The sequence below is a fragment of the Acromyrmex echinatior genome, chromosome 14 (genome assembly GCF_024713525.1).
Source record: "Acromyrmex echinatior isolate Ae372 chromosome 14, ASM2471352v2, whole genome shotgun sequence".
Taxonomy (NCBI): Eukaryota; Metazoa; Arthropoda; class Insecta; order Hymenoptera; family Formicidae; genus Acromyrmex; species Acromyrmex echinatior.
Genome location: NC_141865.1, coordinates 7,261,627 through 7,278,133, shown reverse-complemented (window position 1 = coordinate 7,278,133; position 16,507 = coordinate 7,261,627). Strand labels below are relative to the sequence as shown.

Below are 16,507 nucleotides of genomic sequence, written 5' to 3'. Positions count from 1 at the left end.
AAAACCTTTTTCAGATTTTTAATATGATGATAATGTAATACGATTAAGAAGTCTCTAACATGTTATAACGATTGTCAGTGCTCGCACTCTCTGTCTCTCTGGTTTTAACTTCTGGAATAGTTCTAATAGAATTAATCTTTGAAACAACCTGTATACGATTCATTATGCGTGGATTATAACGCACAATCCGATTGTTGCTGAAGAGGAGAAACAATCGCAGAAGCTTTGAATGGTCATACGAGCGCTTCGTCTCTCATGCTCTCGAAAACAATAGAATCGAGAGATTCATAGAATCTATAGTTGCTTATTGGACCACTTCGTCGTTCTCTCGTTGCTTCATTGCTTTCCGCCTTTCTAGAACTCTCATAGCGATTCCATCTATAAGAAGCTCTCGAAATATAATCGAATTATGTAAGAGGAGAAAAAAACTTGGATCTTCGTACCGATTAATGTTCCTATTAAAAGGAAACGCTTTTGATACATTTTTATTAAGTTGAAAATGGATGACAAAATACTTACAGAGTACTTCTCTAACTTATAAATAATTTCTTGTTTGCACATAACAATCGTTTTATTATTTCTTAATAAGCGAATTTTATTACTGTAATTTATATTATATATAGATACATTGATGCTAATCTATCATGTTCGAAAATATACTGAAATCACATACATAGTCCATTCTATTTGTAAAAATCTATTGTAAAATTGTACAATTCGTAAAATTCGAGTTTTAGTTCCATTGTAAAATTGTGCAGTTCGTAACTATAATGCCGCGATTGTACTAATTTTTGAAATTAGTATACGACATTAATAATAGTACGTTTTCTCTTCCTCAACCATTTCCATTGTTGCCATTTTACATATAATTTTGAAATGTGTAGCACCTGATTTAAGATTCGATATAACTGTTAACTTTACTAAATAATAATGTTTTAATAATATGCTACAACTAATAGTACTAAAAATAATATTTTTGAGATATTATTAATGATAAAATGCAGAAATTCCAGTGCAAGAACCATACACCAAGTGTTTGTAAAATGTATAAAGAAATGTAATAAAGGGTACGGATAATTCATTTCAACCGACAGTTTTAAGGTAAAAATTTCATTTGGCTGTCTTTCATAAAACTTGCGTGGAAAAAGCTTCAATGCATCAAATATATATTTTTTCGAGTAATTTCACGAGGTTTCTCTTCAAAAACTTATTTATAAATTACTATGTACAAATAATAAAATGTTTCTCACAAATATAATTAAACTAGCTAGTTTAAATAAAGCTTTCATTAAAACCTTTCTCTATAATAAAAGCTTTCATTGCTCAACCTCTATAAAAATTCTTCTCATCCGCCCGTTAAATATAAAATATTTAACGAATGAAAATTGAAAATTACGTTAAATGCTTTTAAGATGACCACTTAGCTGCGATTATTGGTATACCTTTGTACAACAAGGTAGCTGGATTTTATTGGTCGTACATATGTTACTGAGTCGACATTCGAGGATTACAGCCCCATCGATCGTTGACTACATACCGCGATTAATAGATTGCTATTATCGGCTATTTAGAACTTCGTACAGAAGGCTGCAGTTAACGCGGAACTACTTCCGTACGTTCATCCAAAGTAGGTCTCGTTGCACATTACGTCCTTGTGATATGTACTGGATTACGACCGTGCTGTACGGTCGGTCACAATGGCGAAGTTAAAATACAAAGCTAGCGAAGTATGCCCCAGCGCGGAAAATCGATTTCGCAACTAACGTGTCTCGGGAGACGTTCGTACTAGAATCTTCTCGCGACGAATCGTCCTGACATTTCCGAGTATTTCGCGTGCTTGCTAATACTTAAAGCCTTATCGATGAACCTTCTGCTCTATCTAGCAAATACTTTGCCTTTTAAAGGGCATGCTGCATCGCGTGAACGAACATTGCAGTATCATGGCCTTTGCATTATGTTGCGCAGGACGACGCATCGTTCAAGGTCGCTCGTTATCAACATGACGTATTTTTAGAATGTCTTTAGTCAAAATCAAAAGAAAGTAAATTTATAACTTACTCTTACGTTTAATATAATTAATATTTAATAGCTGGTAACGTCTTTGTTAATACGTATATGAATATTTAAATTACAAAGTTACATTTTCTGTATCGATCAGTAAAAGTTTTCGTAACAGTTTCCTTAAGTAGGTGGGGTGGTTACAGCACCTCAGGTATAGCTTTCTTTAAAACTGTTCTTGTTCTAGAAAAAAAAAAAAAATATTACCCAGATGTCCAAAAGTCTTGAAGTTTTTTTATTTTTACATTCCTCTATTTTCTAAAGATATAATCAATGTATTTTAATTATAACATAATATCAGTAAAAAATATACCTAACTAAAATTAAAATTTTTCTTTATGAAATGTTCTAATGAGCACCATACCTATTAATTTACGTATCTTTAAATCGTCTACCTATTTAAAGATTAAAAAGCATGATCGTTCATTTAGAATAGTAATCAGTAATCTCTTTATAGTTGAATAATCCTGTACGCACTCTTGCGTTAATTACAATAACTTGAGTTACGATTATATATTACAATTGCTTATTTTTGCACACGAATATATATTACTTGCTTTGATCAGTAAAACGAAATAACATTATTAACATGCATGAAATAATGATTGATCACATTCTTACCGCAAGCACACTGAAAAAAGTTTGATAATAGCTACCAAATGTCGAGTGAAATAATTTCAATCAAATGTTCGGTTAATATAATCAAAAATAATTTTACTTTTCTAATTATTTACTAAGTACTACAAACATAATAATATAATCAATTGTTTGGAAATATTTATTAAATATTTAAAAAGGTAAAATTATATATCTATGTTATATTAATCGAAAAAATTGATTGGAATTATTCCACTCAACATCTATTATTAGGCTATTTTTCGGTGCAGAAAGAAAATTACAAATTCTGTATTTTATGTAAAAGTAATTTTCACTTACACGAAGTAATTATTATTATAGAAACAGTATCGCGTATTTTCAGTTGTCCTTTCGGGAGAAGGTTCAGTATTTCCTGATCTCACACCATCAATTACTGTAATTCTTGCATTTTGTTACGACAAAACCCAAGCAGTGTTGTTTATCTTATCTAGGGCAGAGTTGGGATTGACAGCGAACAACTTTGAAGATTCTATAGCTTTGCACCACCTCGCGCGAGATTTACGATTCGCGCACGCAAGCGACACGCCCGCATCAGGCGACAAAGCTTTCATGACGAATGGGACGGATAATAGAAATTCTGAGAAGGAGAGAGAGGGTGCTAGAGAGTGTGCCTGTCCGCGTTTCTATCATCCGAGAAAGGCGTACAAGTTGACGCCGTTACGTCCTAAAGAACGCTTAACGACGACGCCCGGCCTGTGCGATTCACGAAGCATCTACTCGAAATTAACGGGAGACGCGGCGAGATTAAGAGAGGTATCGTGCTGGATCTACTTGGGATTTGAACCGACGACGTTGGAACTTTCAACGGTATTTACCGTCGGAGAGGTGGCAGTGCCTAATTATCACGAGTGTCTACGTCACCGCGCGAGTTAGAAAGGACAGACGGAGATGAAGAAATGGCGGGCCAACAGTAGCGGATTAACACAGTTGGAAAATTAATGTTAAATTTAACACAAGATAATGTTAGGAAGTAACATAAATATTACGTAAAAAATTAAACGCTAGCATAATTCGTGAGATAAATGTGGAACATATATTCTTTCAGTAAAATTGACATTTATAACATTATACGTTAAATTGACGCATTTTATTCACTTATCTTAGAATTTACATATTAAAATACATTATTTTTATGTCAATTATTCACTACTTATAAATTGTATTATTTTAACACTAAGAAATACTGAATAACAATTTAAAATATTTTTTACTGCGTAGTAAACACAATTTCCATGAAACGCGAAATGTCGGTACAGACAGAGAGAATGTTGTCGGAAATTTAATTTTTAAAAATACCTACAATTCGAGGATAATATTAACCAGGCAGCTTGCAAATAATAATCAAAAATATTGCGGAAGATAAAATATATGAGAATCATAAAAGAGTTAATTAGATAAAATATTTTGATAAAAATATCATTATCAAATCGTTATGACTTGCATCTGCTTTTACTTCTTCTTTAATAACTAATACGGATCTCTTTAAAATAAAGGAAGTAGCAACGAAATTTCCAGGAGAAATATCGAAAAATCCGTCACTGGTGACGAGAGTGGAAAAAGATGCGCTCGAAGCTCTCTGGCGAGCTACGAGGAGAAGCGAAAGCTGCGGAAAGAAGATGAGAGAGGAAGAAAGAGTGAAGGAGGGAGAGAAGGAGAGTATATCGGGATGGACAAGGAAGATGGCAGACTTGTCTTCGTATTACAATGCAAAAGTTTTCACTCGCGGACTTCGCGTCGAGCGAACTCGTTAACCATATCCGATGGCTTTTCTCATGTTGAGAAAGTATCACTACAGAAGCGTGCGCGCAAGTAATATCAAAGAGAAAAAAAAAGAAGGGTACACGAACATGGACGTGATGCATAATGACTGTGGTGAATTATATTCGCTCATTACGATCGCGATGGTTATTCTTTGTCATACCAGCCGAACTTGACGCGATGCGACATTATTTTTAAAGGTATTGCTTCTTAAACGGAGTTCTCTCTCTCTCTCCCTCTCTCTCTCTCCCCTTCTTTCTCCCGATTTTGCAAGACGACAGGCGAGAGTTTCACTGTTGTACTTTTTAATGAATATTAATAATAGTGCAAGGGTATCTTCATAATTATTACCACGCGAAGCGTCCGCGTTATTTTCCTGACAACAGTCACTTCGCGTCATTTATCAACAGTAACTAGCATACTCAAATGAGAGCTCGTTAAGTATCCGCAATGAAGTGAATGTGGAGAAAAAAATATCACGCAATTAGTATTTATTGCCACAAACCAACAAGGTGAAGACATTTATTCAGGTAACAGAGAGAAAACGAATAGAAAGACGTGAAAAGAATAAACCGTGAAATAAAACCGTTTAACGACGATAGAAATACGTTAAAGCTTCTTTATTTCGATCAGAGTTGTTAAATGCGCAAATAAATAGCCAACGGCGGACAAATGGCGAACCATACGATAAGCCGAAGCGTAAAAGCTTGCAAAATAAATGGAAAGTGGTGAAGAGGTCAGAGTGGAGAAAAGATTTAATATGTCTGGACAATAATTAATTTATTCAACAATGTAATCGCAAACTGTCATCGTAACTGTCGACGACGTAATGAGAACACGGCGACCGAGAGATTCGAGAAAGTTGGATAAAAAGAACATAATACTAATCTTCGTGTTCGACTGTCGCGCAGCTTCCGCGATAACGTTATCTTCATGACATCGGAGAGAATTTATAATAAAGCGATTAATCCATATTTCATATTGCTACATCTCAATCCGAGATTCGCGCGCACATATCGGAATCACGGCGAAGCTTTGAAAAGTTTAATTACAAATTCTGATAGGAATATCCTACTGGTCGGTCCTGATGATATTTCGCGCACCAGCGAGCGCAGAAAAGTAAGCAAAGTAACCCGATCCCGAAGCACGCGTAACAGAGATTTCCGTTGGAAATTTCGTAGCGTGAATTTTATGAAAGAAAATCTGGCGACCGTTTCTGCAAGCGCGATTTGCATATGCTATTTTTTCGCGGACAAAAAAGCTATTTGACGTCTGAATCCACGATTTGAATGTCGCCTTGATGTCAACACGACGTCACTATAATGTCACCGTCGTTTCACGAATGGACTGCATCGGCCATTTGCATTCCCAACCGTCGTCCGCGCATATTATTCCGCTGCCGGGTTTTTGTCTTCCTCCCCCTTGAAAAAACCACATATCCCTCTGCTTTCGTATTCGACATTAATTTAATACTCTTCTTTCAACCGGCGGCAGCAGCGTTGTCAAAACTTTACATTGTAACATTTGCCATTTCATTTCAATATTCAGGAAATTGCTCCCCGCATGTGGAATTAACGAACGATGAAATTACCGATCGTTTCGATTACGACTATTTAACCGTTAATTTTATAAAAGACAAATAGTTTGGTGCAGCACTCTACGTAAGCATGTGAAGTGTATGACGATATGAAATATAAACGCCGAGAGAAAAATAGAGAGAGAGAGAGAGAGAGAGAGAGAGAGAAGAGAGACAGAGGATGATTAATTGGCTATTATATTTTATATTAATATTTCTGCCGTAAATATTGACATTTATTTAATTGACATTTGTTTCTTTTCTGCAATTTGCCTCGAGACGTACATTGCGGTTAAATTTGTGTTACTGTGAAATTACGTAGATGTCCTCAGTCGTCCATTAACTTCGACAATGGATGGGACTATATGTTTGCCACGTGGTAAAACTGAGATTCACAGCCCATCGTAGCTCAACATGTCAGCTGCCGTGGTTGATAGTATTTATCGCCGCTTTCTACGACCCAACAGCCCGATCAAGATTACAGAACGTTTTTCCTCGCCGTCTTTCCGCGAGCCGGAGGAAGCGCAGCAGCTTCGGAAGATCGATGGTTATTGTCGTTGATTACGGTTGTGCGAAATGCAAAGGAATCGGAGGTTTCAACGAAATCGTGCGTTATGTTTTGTTCTCTACGATGTATATACAGGATGCATCAAAAGCTGCACACTTTTTCGCGAAATTTGTAGGTTTCGTTAAGAAATCTTTTCTTCTAATTTTTACTAATAGAAATTATTTAAGTACACTGAAAAAAGGTATGAAGTTTTGATATTTATTTGAACAATACTTTAACCGCTCTTTAAAATCTATAGAGTGGAATTTAATTCTAAAAAAGTGCATAATTGAAGTACTGAAAAGAAATGACTTAATTGTCAATTTAAAAAAATAAGATTTCACTCTTTCTTTCTTTAGAGTTAGATTCCACTCCGAAAATTTTAGAGAAAAGATATTTATTAAATGTTAACATATATCTATTTAAACTATTAATTTAATTTCTCATGTTTTTACTGGATAAATATTTATCTGCTGTAAATAAATATTAAGTCAGTAATATTGAAAAAAATATGTATCAAAATTTACTAAATTGTTTTAAGTGTATCCATTTTAAATGTATGCATCAAATTTAATTTATCGAATTAAAGTCTGTTACGCGTTAATTAAAGCTTAAGACTTAATTATCTACATCCATCAAAAAAAGAGCTTAAATTAAATTCTTTAATTTAAACTCTTTTAAACTCTGAATTTATCAATCTCTTAACGCTGAAATATTCATGCGATATTCTTTTCAGCTTGTATTTTTATCACTGTCGGTTGAAAAAAAAAAGGTCAAAGCTTTTGGTACAGCCTGTATACATGAATATAGCGACGCTTTATTACATCCGGACAGAGCGACCTGTCACGATGCAAAACCGCCGGGTAATTAACGTAAAAGTCATGAATGTGAGACTGCCGGTATGCTCTATGACAATCAGATACGCGGCTCGCGACGTCTACTTTCGTCGCGATCACAACAGGGGGTGATGCAAATTTTTACGTCGTAGTTGCGTTAATTGGCGCGAGCGAAATCGACGAGTCATTGCTTGCGTATCAAAAGATACTCGCAACCTCTGCTCTCTCTCTCTCTTGCATTTTCACGTTTTTTTTTTCACCTCGTGCAACAACAACCTGGTCGCATTTCATTTGCGCTTCCGGCGTACTCTTTTTAATATCCTTCCGAGTTATTCGCGTGGCGCGGTTTTACAATTCATACGCAGGCGATGGCAACAGCAGCCCCCAGCGGGGAGCTTCGGGTTAATTAAATTTACCGACTTCCACCCTCCCCTTTACCCTCCTACCACCCTTCTTCGTCACGGCACGGTTTCCGTCTCGTTAAGGTTACGACCTTCGCGTTTCATCTTGGCAATCCGCGTGACAATTCGTTTCTCCGGAAGTCGGAGCGCACCGAAACCGCGCCCGCCTCTGGGATCGCGAGCGCGAGTCATTCTGCATTACAAAGCCGACCTTTTTTTTTCCCTTTCCCATCTCTTTGCTCACTGCTTTATGCAGTCTCTCCCGCTCTCAGCCCTCTTCCTTTCGAGATGTCTTTACGTCAGTATTGGTAGGATAAAACGGTCTCTGTGATCGACGGACGTAAAATCGCGTTCTTCCGTTTGGTTTACTACTCGATGAAATATTCTTTCTCCGAAAATAACTTCACATTTCCTGTCAGTGATTAAATAATTAAAGTGTTCAGAATATTAGAGGGTTTACGTTAATTGAGAATAAACTGGAAGAAGGTAGCTTCTTAAAATTATCCTTTGCGCATCATGTATAAATAAAAGTATGTATCATTCCTTTACTGCAAAAGTGATACAGCTCAAAAAATGTAATTTTCGAGTTGTTACTATGAATGAGTTAGGTAAAGCTTACTCTATCAATCATAAAAAGTAAACTAACTTCACAACCCGTCCACTAAATAACACTTGTGTCGTTCTTAAAGTTTTCAAAGAGATCATAATATCTTTTACGATAAAAGTGATACATTTTAAGTTGGGTTGTTATGACAAATAAAATCTACAGAAAATTAGGACAGTTTTCATAATCAAAATTCAAAGAAGTTGTTTTATTTCAAATTTAATCACTTTAGTTGATTAAAATAAACTGTGGATTTCAAATTATGTCATTTATGATGAATTATTCTGGATTTATTACAATTTTATAAGGTATCAAAACCGTCACGACTCAAAACAGTTCCGCTGCAAACTAGGATAAGATGTAGCGAACATTGCGTTATAATCGCATTTTGGATATCGCTGATGATGGTTTTTGAATTTAGCAGAAATATTCGGAATCATCCAAATGTCTTATTAAATAATGTAAGAGGGATTAAATGTAATTTATTTTAGTAAATTTTAACGCATAAATTATCGCGTAAAATATATAAGATTTTTTATTTCACCTTTATTGAATATTTATTTGTTATTACATTCTTTTTGTCGACATTATTTATTGATTAATCAATAATTTTCTGTTAAGTTGAAAACGCTTTTTCTTTCTTCTGAAAAACTTAATTTCTTGAGTTATGTCACAGTTGAAGTAAGGAAATAATATGTTTTATGTTTACTACGTGTTTAACTTTCGTGTGACTTCTAAGTAAAAATTGAAAGGAAACGAAAAATAAAACGTTCGTAAATAATCACATTGTCGTATGGTGGAAAGTATTTAAAGTAATAACTTCACGGTTTCACAGTAATAAAATAATTAAGTTACCATTTCTATCAAGGCTTGTTAGACAAAATTTCCGCGGTTATTATTCCGACCGAACGTCGACCGAGTCGCGTAGGTGAATCGAATTATCGATCCAATTGACGATGGCCTCATATCCGAGGCGAGGTTTTCCTCGATGACGAGGATATTATTAGCTCCCGACGGAGGTTCGGGGTGACAAGCTTGTGCCAAGAAGGCGGCTGCTTCCGTTCATCCGTAACGCTATCGTTCACACTTTCCCGCTCAGAGGAGCGGAAACGCGCTGGGCGACCATTGCATCCGGTATCAGACGTCTTTCTTAGTCGTCAACGATTAGCATCGCTTTGCGGATTGTTGTCGGAATTCATCCAGTCGAAACGCACTTATCCCGCTTGAAGAGTTCCAACGACTTCGTCGGGCAGCCTCATTATTCAGATAATAATATACGTCGAAGGAAAAGCTGGAGACAGATATATATTTACCGGCTATGTAGCGCGTCCTCTGGCCTTTTACTATCTCTACTTGAGATAGTGCCGCGTTTAAAAGTCATAAGAATTTATGAAAAGCCGAGAATTTTCAAGAATTAATCTTTGGAGGCTGCAAGTAGATAACAAAACCTTATTCTTTAGTTGAATTCTAATAGACTTTAATAGACTTTTAATTCAAAAATTAATTGCAAAGACATTCCAAATCTTTGAAGTCGCAAAAAAGATGGCACTTCATTATTCCCTCTTCGAGAAGAGTCGATTTGAAAATACACATAAAAATGTACAACAAATATCTTTTTATATTGACGAATTATATGTAAATGAATTAGTTTTCCTTTCTTTTAAGTACAAGTAGACAAATAGTTCTTTCATTCTAAAATATTCTTAATTAAGAAAACAGCAATTGTTCTGTGTTACTATTACTTTATGTTATTATTTTATTGACATTCGAGAATTAAGAAGAGAATAGATGAAAATTGCAAAGTGCACACTAAAAAAAAAAAAAAGATTAGTTGCTGCAACAATTTAGATAGTAAAATATAACATAGCATTTTTATATGGCTACAGCAACCAGTTTTTGGTTGTAGCAGCAAATTTTTAGTTGCGCTAGTTTATCCGCAATGTCAGTATATGATTGGCCTGCAGCCATATAAAAATGCCATGTCATATTTTACTATCTAAATTGTAGCAACCAATCTTTTCTTTCAGTGCACGTACAAACGCATCGACAAGATGGAGAAAATGAAGGCCCTCGTGAGGCTCCTATCGTCCGTCCATTTCGCCGGTGCCCCACAGGTATTCACCACTATCATTCTCTCGTGTGGAGAACACAGAAAAAAGAAAGAAGAAAACCGAGAACGGGAACGTTGTTTCCTGGAGCGCGGTGTGCGCAACAACACCGGAATACGTCTTTGCGTTCATTCCGGGACCGGGTTCCGTTATTGCTTCGGCAAACTCTTAAATACTCCGAGGAGCGGAACTTTTAAATTCCAATAAATATTTAAGTTCCCTCCACATTTCAACTCGTGCGGGGGAGTGTCTCAGACTCTCGTTTCGTTGTCCCTGAGCGCACGTGTTACGTCGAACCTGTATATATACGAGTATAGCTCATATATATATATATATATATATATATAAATTTGGGTATGTAGTACGTATGTATGGATATGTATATATATATATATATATATGTATGCATGTATACATAAGACAGCACTTGGAGAAAGTGTCGTGTTGATAATTTATCGTAATTCCAGCGCTATTTTTCGTTAGTACTAGCAGAGATAGAATGTGTATGTGTTTCTGTGCGTATGTAACATATATATAGTAGATATGTATATACACATATATACCATATATAGGCATATACACGTATAAGTGTGTAGATGCAAATGTACGTTGGTATGCTACGTTGGCGGTATACGCAACGAGCCTCCATGCCCAATGCACGGGGGCGTACATAGCACGCGAGTGTAAATAGAGATGTATATGGTTCATTGGTATTCGTCACCGAGCGTTTACTCCACCGCCAACGGTTACGATGTTCGTATCGAGTCGTTGCTCGATGCATAAAGCTTAACTGAGCGTTAATCCTTGAAATTCTGCGCTGGTTTCAATCTTGCTGTTGAAAACCCATTAGGTAATTGTGAAACGCGTATTGCCAATGCATCTGCTTTGCTCAAAGGAATGCGTGAATAATATAATAATACTCTAAATACCTAGAGTATAGGAAATACGGTAGAGTATAGGAAATTGGGATGATGTTCCAGAATTACTGGATTCTTTACGTTGGAATTTTTTAACGAGCTCCAAGATCAAAAATCTTGAAAGAAAATTTGACGGAAGAAACCTTGCAATTCAATATTCGACGATTCACTATCTCAATCAACAATTTTATTTTAAAAGAGAGATTCTATTATAAAATGGAAGCACTTGAATCTGAAATGATAAATAAAATGTATAATTTAATTTGTATTTAGTTTAATTTAGTGAAAATATTCAAAAAACATTCTATTTTAATTTGCTAAAAGTATTTAATCCCTCCATTGAGATCCATAATGAACCCTCCGTATGCCAAAATCTGTAACACAGTTACTGATGCTGAATCTGTAAAAGCACTCCATTTAATTTATGTAGATAATTGAAAAGTTCAATAATTTCAAGGAAATTAATTAGCTTTCTATATAGGTTATTTTAAAATGATATTACTTATATTTAAAAAATAAATACTAAGTCAATTTTCATAATGAGACTAATCCAAATTGTGTAACAGAGAAAATTGAATTGTTTGACATGATTGGCAAAGAGATTTGTAACTGAGTGGATCCTATAGTTAAATTTAATATATGTTAAATATGTTAAAATGAAATATGCTAAATTTAGGACAAATTTTCATAGTCGAAAATTTAACTTAAATTTAACATATTTCACGTGTTCCAAATGATCCACCAAAGCTTTGTTACAATTTAACGTAAAACAAATATATTAGGAAGTAAAAACATGTAGGAAAAAATATAACGCAATTTGTAAACAAATTATGAAAGCATATTTCTTCAGTAAAATTAAGCATTATAATACGTTACATTTTCAAAACACCAAAATGATATTTATTATACTATTCGTAAAAGAAAGAATAGAAGAAAAAAATATTAATTGCAAGTACACTTTAAAATAAAAACGATCTAAATTTGTACAGACATAACATGACAAAAAATTGAATTGTTTGACACTTTTGTCAAAAGACATTTATAATTGAGTGCTTCAATGAACCCACAGTAAAGAAAAAAAGAGTCAAATTTTTTGATATACGTCTTTCAATAACAGCCGATAGTTTTGGAACGCTCTATACGTTTCGGATGCGATAAATAAAACGCGTGAATGCATGCACGCGGCTGAGCACGCATGTAGGTAGATAGATGCACGTAAAACGTCGGAAGGTATCGCCGGTACATAAATGCGAAAGAAGAGGGTAGAAAATGCTGGGTACGCGCTCTAACTTCTCATACGGCAAAAGTCGCTGACCTTACTACCAGTCACGCACGGGAACAACGTTCTTCGGGGCTCGAACGTGTGCGCGTTTAACTCGTTCAGCCTAATGCTCATGGTGGAATTGAATTTTAATGCGCGTCTCTCTTCTCCACCTGTTTGGGAAACCGGGTGGATTCGGATCCGCACTTTAAGCGAGTACGCTCGCACCATGCGTTACCGTTTCGATTAATATTACATAGCATCTGACATTCACCGCTCCCTCATGTTTTAATGGTACGATCTTGTACTGACAAACAAAATTCGAACCGCGCGAACACGTCCACACACTTACAATATTGTACACCCGCGTACAATTGTTCAGTTCAGCGTTCCGTAATGTAACGTGCGATCGAAACGATGCGAATCCACCAACTGCAGAGAGTCAATTTGTATCTTTACCACTTCTCGTTATTCGACTTTGCTAATTATACCGAATTCTTCCTCGTCTTTTCTTCGAGTCCGATCTTCCCGCCATATTAATAGCGATGCGCTTTAACACAGTCTAAGTGGCACGTTGTTCTGTATACTTTTGCATGCCTTTTATGAATGTAAACGAGAATACTCTCGAATGAGTGGTTCGCGTGTTTCGCAATCGCTTTGTTTTTTCATTAACCTCGATTACCCCGTACGCGAGCAATATTCTAAATCGTCGACGTCGTAAACGATTTTCAAAGAGATTGTTCATATTTTCGACGTATTCCTTACACGCTCGCGAAATATCGCGATAAGCGCGACTTTTGTTCCATCTATTTTGATTTCGTTACTCCTGTACTTTCCTTACATCTGGAATATATATATGCAGAGCAAGGAAGCATACTCTTATTTTCCATTGTCGGAACGTACCTTGCTGAAATATTTCACATATTTTCCTTTTTACTAAACGATATCCAACGATATCACAAAATGACTGTACATGGACTACACAGGGACAAACAATCGAGCGAATAATTTTAATTTTTATAAAATTCATCGCAATACGTTATATATATAAAAAAAAAATCGTATAGTCACGATATGACAAAAACAATATTTGCTACATCAATCTTTATTTCCTGCAATATAGCCGCGAATATCTCTGTTAAATAATAGCGTGTTCTGATACATTAGCCTAATTCTTGATATTCGACGCTTGTGTTTAGTTGGATGACATTTGAGTACGACGATGTGGCAGCCGATGTCGATAGCAATAGCCTGATGATTTATAGACCGATTGAATTTGCCTATTCGCCGCCAGATGATACCGTTTGTCCATAGATATCTGAATGCTCGAGAAAGGCATCGAAAAGACCGTCGTATTCTTTCTCTCTCCATCTCTCTTCTGTTATAGTTAATTTTACATTATTCGTTTTTTTTTAACGTACTTGCGTGGAACAATTCTGACATTCCAACATTATATCTCAATTTTCATTGTTTCCTCTTTGATAATTTACATTGTTATCATTTACATCCCAACGTTATATTTCCATTTTCATTGTTTTCTCTTTGATGATTTACAATTAACTTTTACAGAAAAGCCATTATAATGGCGCTGAAACAGTGTCATATTTTTTTCAAGAAATACAATGAAATAATGAATTATGACAAATTTTACTTACGATTCAAAAGATTTGAAAAATAGATCACCTGCTCACTAAAGATATTAATAAAGATTGATAATATTCTATACACCCTTTAGATAAAGATTAATGCAAAGTTTTTTTTAAACGTTTTTTTTTTAATTGTGAAACAATTTGTGCTAAATATAATGTACATAAATAGCATTCATACATTAGTGAATTTACAAGATCGAGGTATCCTGGACATTTTCATGCGAGTAATGAAGGGTTAACAAATTGTTGCTTTATCCATCATCCTTTTTTTCCTCTTTCGCATTTTCTTTTCACCGCGTTGACCTCTCGTGGGTATACGGTTAAGAAAAAACACGCTTTAATCGTCGACTTTCATCGGATTTCCGGTCGCGAGTGATTTTAAAATTTCTCATATCGTGTACACCCAGTATTTCGCGAGGCTTATCGGCCGTCCGAACGAACGAGCGACGTGATAGCGCGTAATCTAGCGCGATACCTCGGCTCGACCGCTGAAACGGTGAAGGCTCGCCGATGACTGGTAATCTCTATTAATTACACTGCCGTAATTGGCAGGTACTCCCGTCGGTCTCTCGCGATCGGACAGCGGGAATCGTCGACCGCTCCGGTTCGACAGAAACCGCCGAGCGCGATCTCGCGGGGAACACGCGGCGTTTTCTTTCCTCGTCTGTTCCACGCCCCCGACACGCCGACTGTGTTCTCACCAGCTGGGGTGTAACGACGGTCTTTAGCCCCTACATTCCCCCCGCCACGTGATCGTTACAACGAAACCTCACGGCTGGAGCCATTTAGGCACGTGAGCCTCCAACGACGTACCGTGCACCAACGTCGTCGCGTAATCACAATGGTTAGCGCGATTGCGATCGGTTAATGACTGAAAAAGTATACCCTCGTTAAGAAATACCGACACGATCGGGCTGGCCGAACACTCCCCGATCCCCAACCCGGCTCACGAACATAAAAATCAATTTCGGTCGGTCTGTAACGCGAAATTCGCCACTCTCGCGAAAGTCGGCCGCTTATTATTAGATTCGACAATTTTTTTCGCCAAAGATGAACCGACACGATCGGACTGGTCATTATTAAGCGGTCATTATTACGCTGCTAAGCAATTGGAACGATGAATACATTCTGCATGATAGAACAATAAATTCTCCTATAATCGTTATTAATCAAACGACAGATAGTATTATACATGCATACAAAGAGCTCTTATATTTGTTCGGTTATACTAGATTGTACAACGCTGCAATTTGCAAATTTTCATAGCTATTGATTATCCGTAATTGAATTACGTTTGTGTGAATAATCATTGAAAAATACAATTCTATAAAAATTTATTTTTGAAAAAAATTACATTTTACATTCGGATTACTTTGAATTTCACAGCAATTCTACGGCAACACAAATACCTTTTCGCGTTTAACGATTCGTGTAATCCTCTCGAACTTAATCACATTTATTAGTGCTAATCATGGTTAACCAAATTATATCTCTATATATAGCACAAGTAGTCTTGTAAAATCTAAAGAGAGATTAGCGGCCCGTTAATTAACCTCGATTGCCAGCTCACGCTTTCGTATTCAAGGATAGCCTCGTTCGTTGTTAGCCCATTTTTCTCGCGGTGACAATAATCGGTTAACAATGCTTCACAAATCATATCTCGTACTTTGACCTGCGGTATTTCTATACAGATATTTCGGCGTTTTTCACTCTGCTGAATGTGACAATAAGCGTATACTCGAGTAAAGCCGGCGATCTGTGTGTGTGTGTGTGTGTGTGTGTGTGGAGTAGTTGGAATACTCCACACATGTAAATTTGCGTGTGTTGAATTTCCACATATGTCAAGCTACATGTAATTTAAATTTTTAACGAGTAATTTATTGAATTTTTTATATATTAATGAACAATTCTGTACGCTCTGATTAACTCTTGGTGAAATCTCCTTTTCTCTGGGTAACCAATCAAATGTATCAAAGGAAAGTTGGGACAGACATGTGAATTCTGACCTGCTGGTGTGCATGCGCCATACAATGCGCCATACATAAAAAATAACGGTGTGAATTTAACACCATGTGGTGTCTACATAATTCTCACTATATTGGTGTTAAATTAACATCAGCATGATATAGATTTAA

General features: G+C 36.1%; 1 protein-coding gene across 2 annotated transcripts in view; it reads right to left on the bottom strand.

The window, feature by feature from the left end:
* Positions 1-16,507, bottom strand: part of LOC147907403 (uncharacterized) — a 143,657-nt gene that overhangs the window by 14,233 nt on the left and 112,917 nt on the right. The gene's annotated exons all lie outside the window — the stretch shown is intronic.